Source organism: Lepus europaeus, chromosome 6 (assembly GCF_033115175.1).
Source record: "Lepus europaeus isolate LE1 chromosome 6, mLepTim1.pri, whole genome shotgun sequence".
NCBI lineage: Eukaryota > Metazoa > Chordata > Mammalia > Lagomorpha > Leporidae > Lepus > Lepus europaeus.
In genome coordinates, this window is record NC_084832.1 from 106,300,701 (window position 1) to 106,313,536 (window position 12,836).

A 12,836-nucleotide genomic window follows, 5' to 3' on the forward strand; every position below is an offset into this window, starting at 1 on the left:
CAAAAAAAATAAAAATAAAAAAATAAAAAATTTTTAAAATTAAAAGATTAAGAGAACAGCATAAGACAAGGCATAAATGTGCAAAGAGGTGTCAAAGAATGGTGCATTGCTAAAATTATGCTGGCGTATAGGCTAAATGAAGAGAGGTAACAGGGGAGCAGAAGGTGAGGTGGTCAGCCTTGAATGCTACAATATGAGGATTGGCAGGGGAGGTGGAGCACACTTTGCCCTGTGAATATGTCCCAAATGGCAATTAATCAGGTAACACTGGAACAACTTTGCTACTTCTAGATACCATCCATTTTCAATTTGCAATAACATATCTATTAAAAATGTCATATCATTAATGTAAGCATAAATAAGTGTCACTTGCCAAAAACAGAAGACAATTGTAAGAACAAATACGTGATGTTTTAAATACAAAAATATTCGTATCCCTCTTAAATGAAATGTGAACCCCACAGGCATACTTGGGAAACACTGAGGGAGCAAGGATGAAACACAGATTGATGCTCTTATGCATTAAACTTGCTACTACTTTTCTTTTTATTTGTATATAAAATTCAGCAAACCTCATTTAATTAATCTAGTTTTATAGGCGATCTCAAAACAACTCTCCCTTAGCTAGTTGTGTTCATAAAATATTTGGTTGATTGTGTTTTATATAAAGCAAAGTTAAATTTTCATGTCACTGTCCTACTAAGATTTAAAGTCTGTTTTGTAGGTCAGCGATTTTAACTTCCGCTTCGAGTTGCAACATTTTTCTGTGTATCGCCAGCAGAAATCTGGTCAATGGGGCTGCATGGCCTCAGTGTCACTGCCATAGTGGCTGACCTTTAGAACTGCCAGTGGAGAGGATGAAGGATTCCTAGAAAATCCTCCTGTGCAGTGAGGACCCTGACAGCTGTTTCTGGAGGTAACCATGGCTTGGCCATTCAAAGCTTATAGCTTTAGCTAAATAGAGTTAAGACACAGGTTCCCTCTACACTGTAGGAGAAAACAGGTCCCTATTTTCATCAGAATGGAGAGGACGTGTAGGGTGTGTATATACTTGTGTATGTGTGTGTTTAATAAGAGTTAACCAAGAGCTACAGGGACATAGGGAAAGACAGCTTCTGGAGGTGGGTATTTAGTGTAACAGCTAAGCTGCCACTTGGGACACCTGCATCCTATATTGGCGCCCCAGCTCCATTACTAATTCTGGCTTCCTGCTAATGTGCACTCTGGAAAGCAGCAAGTGATGGCTCAACTAGTTGGGTCCCTGTCACTCACTTGGGAGACCTAGATAGAGTTCCTGGCTCCTGGTTTGGCCTGGCCCAGTCCTGGCTGCATGGATATTTGGGGAGTGAACCAGTGGATGGGGGATTTATCTTTGTCCATCTCTGAGTCTCTGCCCTTCTAAATAAATAAATAATGGATTTTTCACTCTTATCTACCCTCTCCCTCTTTTCTTCCCTCTATCATTCTCTCCTTACATCCTTTCTTCATTCCATTTTTCTTAATCTCAGGAAAATGTTACAATGAAAAAGCCAGTCACAGTCTGGGTTAATTAACACCTCTTACTCCCACAATAGCAATAAACCACTTCTTAACATGTGGGTTTTCAAACGCTGAAGCAATAGGGTCTGCATGTTTCCATGGTGCAAACTGGCTGCTGTTCTACAAAGTTACCCCTGCTGATACTTCTATGCCTTGATCTTATTGGCTTAGTTATCCTTTTATATTCTGTGTGTTGAGGTAAAAAGTATATTGGACATCAACAGAGCTGGACATAAATGTCTACATCCAGCTCTGCCGCTCCTTAGATGTATGACTTTGGGAAAATCATGTGGCCCCTCTGAGCCTTTGCTGATTTACATATACAAGTATTTCTCAAAGTCTTAGTAGGAAGCCAAATAGGATCGTACTGTTAAATGTTAAGTTCTCTATAAATAGCATGTCTCATAAAGTGTTAGATAAAACTCAGATGGGTTGGTGGCCAAATCTTCCTACCATCCCTTAATCCCAGACTATATTATTCTAGCATGTGTTTGTGCTCATAGGAAAAATAGAATTGTTCTTTCACTTTTCTATAAAGAGAAGGATAAGGTGGCTTAAATATCCACTAGAAATCCTACCAAAGGGGGAATATTGTGTTCCACTGTCAGAAAACTCCCTCCTCAATGGAATGAATGATGATAAACATAGTATATGCAGGGACTTCAAAAGGTGCAAAGAAAATGCAATGAAAAGATAAATCTATTTGGGTGCAAACATATTTTGAAATCCATAAATAGAATGAGGTCTTCAAAATGTTCATTAAGAATACATATTATGAACAACTATGCATGGATTGGAATTTTTTCTTTTCATTACATTTCCATAAACTTTTTGAAGTACTTTTGTCTATTGTGTTAGGAATAGCCAAAGACCATAACCTCAGAAGACACTGTACGCTATATCCTTAGACCAAAAAAATGCAAAAGCAAATCCAAAGTTTGGTGCAAACAGGGATGTGTATACCCCTGCAAAATGCAGCAGTGGGCATAGTTTTTTCCCCTTAAGATCTATCAGTCTCTGCAATGACTGCTGGCTTTAGTCATTCTTCTTCCTTTACTTTCCTTTCCCCCTCATCACTCCTTGGCACAGATTTGCTTCACAGTTAAACCTTCAGAGCATTTAGCTAACAGAGCTACGACCTGGAACACCCTTAAAGCTAGCAGTAGGCTACCTTCCTGAGTAGAAAAGAACACCTGTGTATGGTGGTGCTGGAGGAAGGGGCAAAGGATAGTAGAAGAACTTCCAAGAAGCCATCTTAAGACCTTCCTCTTTATCAGAAAATGTTCACAAAATCATGAGTAGAAATAATTCTAATAGAGAAAATCATGAGGCTATCTTGAATCATCTGAGTTCCATGGCTGCTGTGGGAAATTTTTTTCTCCATGTTTTTTATTAATAGCTTTCATTTAAAAGACAATTTACGTTCTTTGTTAGCCAACAGTTCCCCTTAAATCTTTGTACTGCAGTACTTAGCAGAATTAGTAATGCTAAAGGCAGAGCTTCTTTCTCTGGATACATAGATGACTTTTACCCTGTTGCTGGCCAGTTCTCATCAATAGGTACCATGGAGGGAGACAGAGAGAGAGATACACAGACTTTACATGACTAGAACAAATCCATCTTCACTGTAGGGAGAAGTCAAAGCATAAGCTTTCCTGGTGCTAGATCAATAGAGGCATGCTTGTGTATGAAGGACAATCAGATATTATGCTTTAATGTCACACTTCAGATCTCAGCTAAAGTCAATATGCTATTAATACATGCACCAAGTAGCTTGTTTGGTAGAAAATACATAAAGGTATGGAAAAAAAGTACATTGGTATAATACCCATCTGTCTTGAGGCTCATCATGCTGGGAGGATGTGAGTCATCCACGCGTTGCCCCACCAGTGAGAGCAGGGTATTGCTCTCCCCCTTCCAGGGCACCTGTGAACCAGGGATTAGAAATAGCCCCAGCAAGGGTGCTACAGCAAGGAATGGCCCTACTGATTCCTTGGGAACTTGGGCAGGAATATTACAAGCCCCCAGCTCTAAGAAAAATGAAACTGGGATAATGAAAAATGCAGATAGACACAGAACATATGGCTAGCCCCATTCGCTATGTGATGTAAAAGCAAACACAAGAAGAATATAATTTTGAAATCTATGCATAGATTTCTCACGATACACAGTTTGCATGAACTTTTCATAGAGCTCTCATATGCACAGATTTCAATTTTTTTTGCACCAAAATAAACTTATCATTTACTTCCATTTCCCACACAAACTTTCTTAAGTATCTCATATGTATCAGAGTTAGAAGGCAGCACACACAGTTGGAAGAATAAAATGAGACTCCCAGTAGGCCGTAGCAAATGAGGGTCCCGCATGCTGACATGTCCCCACTTGTTGTCACTGAATCCATATAAACCAAACAACTCCCAAAGTAAATGGTCTCAGTTTTTAACATTTAGGGAACCAGAAAACAACAAAATTGCCAGAATTTGTCACCTTACAAAGCAATCTTATGGAATCAAAGTTGGACCATCAATAACTGAACTTATTTTCATATGAGAACCAGAATTCCTAATGGACATATGAATCTCAAATCATAAGAGACAAGCTTTAAAAAAGGTGATACAACTGTAACATGGAATTAGAGGATCAAAGTTCATGATTTTGAATAATCTTAATAAAATAGAAACATGCCCACAAGATCCTCATAAGGGAAAAAAGTAGATTGCAAACCATGCATATATTATATATAAAAGGACTTCAGAATGTTTATGGAAAAGTGAAATTAAAAGATAAGTTTGTTTTGGTGCAAATTGATAAAAAAAATTTGAAATCCATGTATAGCTTTTCTTAATATCCCTTTTCCATGAGCAATTTAAATCCTCTCATATATACCAATTCTATCACATTTTATTGTGTTACAATACATACACACCTACATAATGTGACAGCAAAAAACACCAGCAAGAAATAGAATAATTATGTATACTTGTGGACATGGGTAAATGTTATTTTATACTCCTGCCATGTCTTTAATAAACATTAAGTATGCTTATAATAAGAAAATTTTAAATTATTTTAACTTGGGGTATAGTCAGAGAAGTCATCTATACCCTTCTTTCTTCTTGAGTACCACTACTGGAAAAATGTTATAACCTAGCAAATAGAAAAACAGTTCAGAGGATTCAGGGGCCAACTATAGATAACTGTCATGAAATAAAAAAATCTCAATAAAGTTGAAGCAAGATGGATGAAAGACATCTTTTGGCTTTGGGGACATTTTCCTTTTTACTGTGTTTCCTTAAGCCAAGGTTAAGCCAATATTTCAATCCTTGAGTTCAGTTCTGCTTTTTCTCCCCATCAGCATGTACAGGATTCAGAAGTAAAGTCAACCAAGGTTATCTTGTTCTTTTATCCTTTTCATTCAGTGGCTGGTGACAAGTACCTGAAGACAACCAGCTTTTCTGAAATGATATTTCTGAAGTCTATTCCCCCAATACATCCTGCTTCTCTATTTCACAAGTGCAGATGATAGTAGAAGCCTGACCTTGTGGACTGAACTTAATATCAATGTTGAGACCTTAGGGGCCAGCAGCATGCTTCCTCCTCCCCTAAGGGATGACCCTAATAGTCTCTTTCTGGACTCCCAGAAAAGGGCATTGGCAAAAGGATGGGACAGGTATCTCAGTGCTCAGGAAACAAGAACAAGAGAACATTTGGATGTGAGAATCTGCAATAATCTCAACTTGGAAAAACACCCTAAAATACATAAGTCAGTGGCTGTGTGTAGGAGCCATGGGTATAAGTTAAAGATACATTAGCAGAATCTTTGCTTACCAAGCAGCATGAAACCTCAGACTTACCAAATAATGAGGCTGAAAATCACTGTGGGCTACAAAACTCTTAAGGGGCACCATAAGCACCTTTCTTCTTGCAATGGTATTTTACTTATTTTTTTCATTTCAGCTACTAGGAAAACTAATAATTTGGTGGGGGCTGTACTTGGCTCATGGCAGGTGCACAGTAATCTTGCTTGAGAAGGAAAGAGGGAATAGGGAAAGGGAGTAGGGAGGGGAGATGGAGAAAGGAGGGGAGAAGGAAAACTCTTGAAGCCACAGAGTTCATACACTGCAGTTTGGCAGGAACATGCACTACAAAGAAACAAGGACAGATCCAATTTTTAGGACTTTGAAAGTCATTCCTCAGTGTTGTTAACAACTCTACCATTCAACACGTCTCTCCATTAAGAAATTCTTCCTATAGCTAATATAAATCCCCTCTGCTTGATCTTAAACCCACTTCCTCTCGTTCTGTCTCAGAGGAAAAAGTGAAAAGCTGATCTCCATACATGGTACAAAAATTCTTCACACATTTAAACAGAGTAAGTCATCACCTCGTTGCCCTTTTCTTCTTCCTCTTAAGGGCCCTAATTCTCAAAGCCTTTCTCCATAGATCCTGTTTTCTAATCCCTTAATCCACTGATGCATATTAGCACTCAGTTCAACGTCAGTGAAAACAGCATGTTGTCAAACACGGGGATCAGGAGAGCCACAGCAAATGCTGCTTACATGGGGAGTATCTGTTTCAATCCTTCAATGCCCTCTGTGGAGTCTGGGGTGAGAATGGATGCTCCCTTGCCTCTCATCTGGGCTGGCAGGTGCAGCACAGTTGGTGCAGGTGACCTCAGCAGCCACCAAATATTATGGCTAGTCAGTAATGTCTTGCACTGTGCAGCAGAGATGCAAACAAAATTGATTCCTGCATCCATGAGCAGTCTGTCAGTGTTTTCCCGAGCTCGTGTGTGTGTGTGTGTGTGTGTGTGCGTGCGCAAGCGCACGCATATTTATGCACAAAGGATGGAATGGCTATTTGATTTTGACAGTACCAAGCTTTCAAGTAGGGGTGAATGTTCTGGCTCAGAGGACTCAACTGCCACACAGGACGCACACATCCCACACCGAGCGCCTGCTTCCAGTCCCAGCTCCTCTACTTTGGATCCAGCTTCCTGCTAATGCATCTGGGAAGGCAGCAGATGATGGTCTAAGTACTTGGATCCCTGTCACCAACATGGGAGACTCAAAGAGAGTTCTGGGCTCCTGGCTTTTGCTTGGTCCAGTCTTGGTTATTGCAGGCATTTGGAAAGTGTACCAAAAGTGTACCAGCAGATAGACAATCTCTCTATTGCGCTTTCTCTCTTTCTGCCTTTCAAATAAATGAATAAATCTTTAAAAATAGTTTAATGGTAGGAAAAAAAGCTTTCAAAGTAATATCTACCATGGCAGCAACTGACTTTTCTTGTATTATCACTGAATTGATTGTTGCAGAATACAATCACTACAGTCCTTAGATACAAGTAGAGCAGGATGCCCAAACAAGGAGTTAGTGCTGCCTCCTGGATACAAAGTCACTAGAAACTTGCAGTATCCCTTGCCCTGTCTTATTTATCAAAGGCTCCAGACACTGGCAAAACACCTCTCTTCCACTGAGTTGGTGTTGCTGCCACAGCTTTTGGGGTCTTACTTTCCTCAGTCTGATCACCCTTTGTCCTTCCCCCTGATCCACACACTCCTTCATAAGCACTCCTATGGGGCCAGCAGTAGGGGCCAAACACTTTGACTTCTAGCACTTTCTTCACTGGTCAATAGTGGTTTCACAAGCTGCGTCATGCCACCATCACAAGCTACAGACAACGGCAGGACCAAGAAGCCCAAAAAATAACCCACACAAACTGAAAATACTGTCATTCACATTAAGAAGGGCTTCTTCTGGTAGGTGGAAGAAGAGAAGAGGGAGTGGGTTTACGAAATGCCCCTCTCGTCTCTTTGGAGAAAAGACAGCTGTGATTTAAATCCCACTTATTCTCCTTTAATTCTGACCCAGACCATCCCTGTAAGGTCTGTTTACATCTTAGAGCCTGAAAATGCACCATCATCATTTCTTGAAGTCATTACTCAGAACACACACCCACTGCATTTCATTTTTATTATCCCCATTTTAGGAACGATTAAATGGAAGCAGAGAGCAGTAGCAATGAAGCAAATCATGAGAGGCTCTGCTAAAGACAGCAGCCTGAGAGCTTGCTGGAACTGCTTCTCGGCGCCAGACTATTTTTAATGCAAGTTTATGCAGCTGTCCCACACTTACAGAGTCTTACTCTGCACACAATTATTTTTTCATCATTCCCTACTCTTTGCAATACACCCTGCGCTGTCTGCAAGCAGGTGCTATGCCTCATTGTGTCTGTGTATTCCTTTTGAAATATCCTTAATGATCCTGCACATGAGAAAGATGTTCTTGGCTTTCTTTGAACATAATTGTGATCCACAGATCTCTGTGATTCTTGTCTCCTGGGGGTTATTTACATAGGCTCCAATTTAAGGTATATAAGAGCAGATACTATTTGATTAGCAAAAAGAGGCTGGGTAAATATATAAAATTTGTATATGCTTGGAGGATTTTCAGAAAAAAATGTACAAGAAATTGGCAACAGTGACTTCTCTGGGTAAGACTCCAATAATTGGGAACAAGGATTGCTCTGGAGAGGGGCCAACAGAGGCTGCATCTAAGGAATAAGACAGGAGAAGAGGACTTTGTTTTTGCTGGATTTTCTTTGGTTCCTTTTGACTTCTTACCTTGTGCAAATATTGCCTTAGAAAATTAGACTAAAATGTGTTGACATTTGTTGAACACTGAGCCATTTGCAGTCACTACTAACTGATATTTTACTATATAATCTCATTTAATCTTTACAAGAGCCTTATTCAAAACCCTACCTTACAGAATGGAAACAGACTCAAATAACATCAGTAGCATGTCAAATTTACCCAACTGATAATTGGCAACATGGGGAACTGAACTCAATTCTTTCTGATTTCTGAAACCATAGACTATATAACATTGACTTCAAGCCTTTCCAAAGGAACCAAACTCAGAAGACAGAAGTTTGGGGACTACTCTTAAGAACCCAAGGGAATATTCTGAAATACTCTCACATGGTTCACACCTACAATACAATCATCCTTGGCCCATGGTGCCTTGTCCCAGCCATTCACACAGCACCCACTGTACTGGGCTGCCCTGAACATATCTGTCACTACCCACTCAAGTCCTTTGCTGGCACTGGAATGCTCATTCCAAAGGTGGAAAGATGTCTGTTTTCTTTCTTTCTTTTTTTTTTTTTTGAAAGATGTCTGTTTTCATACTCTCTTCAGTAAACCACTTGGTCTAAATGGGAGATTTTTCAAACAAAACTGAAATATATTGTCAATATCCCAACTCTTCTTAGCATATGGGTTCTTCATTTATATAAAAATCATATAGGGCTGGCACTGTGGTACAGTGGATTAAGCTGCCACCTATAATGCCAGTGTCCCATATGGCAACCAGTTTGTGTCCCAGCTATTCCAAGTCCAACCCAGCTCCCTGCTAATGCACCTGGGAAAGCAGTGGAAGTTGGCTCAAGTGCTTGGGCCTCTGCAGCCACGTGGGAAACCTGGATGTAATTCCAGGCTCCTGGCTTCTGCCTGGTCTAGCCCTGGCTATTGAGGCCATTTGGAGAGTGAACAAGCAGATGGAAGATCTCTTTCTCTCTCTGTCTCTCCCTCTCCTGGTAACTCTGTCTTTGAAATAATAAACAAATAGATTTTTTAAAAAAGAATTTTTTGATTGGTCTCTGTGAGCAAGAAACTCTTCTTAAGGAATAGAATTACAGAGAAGCACAAGGCCCTTCTTTTTATGAAACATCCACCCCATGTGAAGAGACAGGCAATAAACAAACAAGAAACCAAATGAACCAAGCACTAGATAATAAGTTTACTGAAGAAAATTAAAATAAAGCATTATGGGGCAAACACTTGGTGCAGTGGTGGGGCACTGCTTGGAATGCCCACATCCCATATCAAAGTGCTTGGGTTTGAGTCTAAGCTCTACTCTCAACTCCAGCTTCCTGCTAATGCATATACACTGGGAGGCAGCAGGTGATGGACTGTGTACTTCAGTCCCTGCCACCCATATGAGAGACCCTATTGAGTTCTCATCTCCTAACTTGAGCTGTAGGCATTTGAATGAACCAGTTAACAGGGGATAACTCTCTCTCTCCCTCTCTCTCCCTCCCTCAGTATATAAAATAAATTTTTTAGAATAGTAAAATAAGCCTAAGCCTAAGCCTAACCCTAATGGAGTGAGTGGACAGCCAGTTCAGCATGGGTCATCAGGGAAGTCTTCTGGTGAGATGATACTTACCTAAGTGACAAGAAGACAAATCTGCCCTAGGAGATATAACCCTTCAAAACAAACTCAGTTTTCTTCTGTATGCCCCCTCCCTCACCTCACCACATAGCTCCTAAACTTGGAAGCCCTTGTTAGGGTTCACGTGTGAGCAGAAGCCAGGTATGGCACTGGAGCCATGTGGCACTGTGAACTCAACCATCACTAATATTTACCCTCAGCAATGTTCCCTGATTTAACCAAGTTAACACGAAAAACTTCTACTCATTTACTTCTACTCAACTCTTCTCCAAATGCTTGATGAAAAGATTAACTACACACTGTCTTTAAATAGCAAGTTTCTTTAGTACATTTAATGTATGATCTATAAAAATTCAATCTATTCGTGTCCCAGCTGCTCCACTTCCATCCAGCTCCCTGCTAATGCTCCTGGGAAAGCAGTAGAAGATGGCCCAAATCCTTGGGCCCCTGAACCCACATGGGAGACCTGGAAGAAACTCCTGGCTCCTGGCTTTGGATCAGCCCAGGTCTGGCAGCTGCAACCATTTAGAGAGTGAACTAGGCAACAGAAGATATTCTCATTCTCTCTCTCTCTCTCTCTCTCTCTCTCTCTCTCTGTGTGTGTCTTTAGCTTTGCCTTTCAAATAAATCTTTTAAAAAATTCTAGGCCAGCGCCGTGGCTTAACAGGCTAATCCTCCGCCTTGCGGCGCTGGCACACCAGGTTCTAGTCCCAGTTGGGGCACCGGATTCTATCCCGGTTGCCCCTCTTCCAGGCCAGCTCTCTGCTATGGCCCGGGAAGGCAGTGGAGGATGGCCCAAGTGCTTGGGCCCTGCACCCGCATGGGAGACCAGGAGAAGCACCTGGCTCCTGGCTTCGGATCAGCGCGATGTGCAGGCCGCAGCAGCCATTGGAGAGTGAACCAACGGCAAAAAGGAAGACCTTTCTCTCTGTCTCTCTCTCTCTCACTATCCACTCTGCCTGTCAAAAAAAAAAAAAATTCAATCTACATAGACTTTATTCCTCCTCCAAAAAAGTCTAGCTATTGTGTCAAGTGCAATAAGCATAAATTTGGATTTTTACTGATAGATTTTGAACTCATGATTTCATTCTATAGTGGCTCTCATTCATTCCACAGACATTTACTGAATGGCTATATGCAATACACCTTTCCAGGCTGCTGAGAAGACACAGTGATAGAATGATATGGTCTCTGCCCTTTGAGGCTTACAACATATAACTCTAACAACCTCACAACATGATGGGTGCTTCATGGAAGTATGGACCAAAGCTGCAGGGGAGAAGAGAGTGAGGGATTATAGCTCAAAGACTGGGGAAAGAGGCAGAAACATTTTAATTTGGCTCAAAGGATGGTTATGATTTGGATAACTGGACAATCCATTCCAGGGGAAAGAAACTTCATAACATTTGTATAGGAGTCAGAGACACAAAGGCACATTCTCAGAATAGAACGAAACCCAGTACAGCTTGATGCGGAAACAGAAGTGACAAGGAAGAGAAGACGGGCCTAGGAAGACAGATCTGAGCCTTGAATGCAAAAACAGACAAAATACGGACTCAAACCATGAGTCATAGAAGCCTTGAATGGGTTTGGGCAGAGAAAGAATGCTAGAGTTGTGCACTAGGAAGCTCATTCTAGCAGCTTTAGGTAGAACTGACCAGATGGATAAAGCAGGAGACTGAGACAAGAATTCCTGTTTAAAACTTATCACATGGTTCCTGCCTCATATACAAAGTAAATAATAAATCCAAAAGCCAGCAAGTAAAGGTAGAAATGAAGAGGAAAGCATTCCAAATCTCAGGAGGAAGGGTCTCATTATGGAAAGGCATGGGGGTCACAAGCCTCAGATTCCAGCCTCAGGAAGAGAAGTCAGCAGACTGGAAGTGTGTCTGTTTAAGCAAAAACAGTTGCGAGATGCACCTACTTGGGATAGGAATCTCGAGTCTTCTGCATAAAAGCTACCCCAGCTGGATGATCTTTGGATCCACGTATGAAGTCTCAGTTGTTAATAACCACTCCTCTGGAGATATCCAGAAGTGCCTGTTATGCATGAGGGGCCCAAACACTTCTGGAATGAAGACTCTATGGCGGCAGTGAAAGGCAGCCTGATTGGGATGGAGAGCATTTCTAAACAAAGTATACTCCATGACGGGAAGGTGACTTTAATCAAGAACATCAGACAGTTTCAGCCTTGGAGTTGTGTCCTGATAAAAGCGATTAGATGAGAGCCTGAGGTGTTGAGCTCGGAAGAAGCTGGCCCCGTGTTCACTGCCTAAGCCACATACCTCCTGTTTTGCCTATGTGCATTTACACAGCTGGCTGTCCACGCCTCTCCAGGACAAGGCTCTGAATTTCACACATTTGTCTCCACCTCTTTTCATGGCTACTTCCTCTATAAATACACAGCTTTGTGTCCATTGTGGTCAGAAGCATGCTGACAGCATGATGGCTGTCCTCAGACAACTGATCCAAGGATTTTGTGGGACTTGTTTTCAATCAGTGTTCCAATATGTTTTCACAGAATGTGAACAGCATGAACTAAGGAGTCTTGCAGCAAAATCATTTTGGGAAATGCCATATTAAATAAAATTAAAGGTGTTTCTTGACTAAGACACCTCTGAACTTTCAAATGCTGATGGGTTCTGAGATTCTTCTAGAATGAGTCACAGCAGGCAGCATCTCTGAAACCCTACAGAACCATTTTTCAGCAAGGTGTCTCAAGTGACAAGTGCCTTGCAGAGGACACTTGGAGAAAAAACAGTGATGACTGGTTTTAACTGAGAAACTGGAATAGTAAGGAAAGGAAATACATTCCAAGGGCTCACTATGTACAGGGTACCTTTTTAAGTATGAAAGTATAGCTAAGAGATTTGTTCAAGGTCCTAAATAGAGTGAGTTGAACCTGTGAAGCCCAACATACACAGAATTTAATTTCTAATGGTTGAATTTCTAACCCTGTGACCGGATGGCAGTGGGAGAGATTCTGAGCATAGTCTTGCATAGCAACATTTCTGAACCAAAGATCTAATTTTGTCTGCTTATAAATTAGTCTTTAT

The 12,836-nt window shown here is 41.1% G+C and overlaps 1 protein-coding gene across 1 annotated transcript in view; it reads right to left on the reverse strand.

The window, feature by feature from the left end:
* GRIN2B (glutamate ionotropic receptor NMDA type subunit 2B) overlaps nt 1-12,836 on the reverse strand; it is a 663,213-nt gene that overhangs the window by 118,485 nt on the left and 531,892 nt on the right. The window lies entirely within an intron of this gene.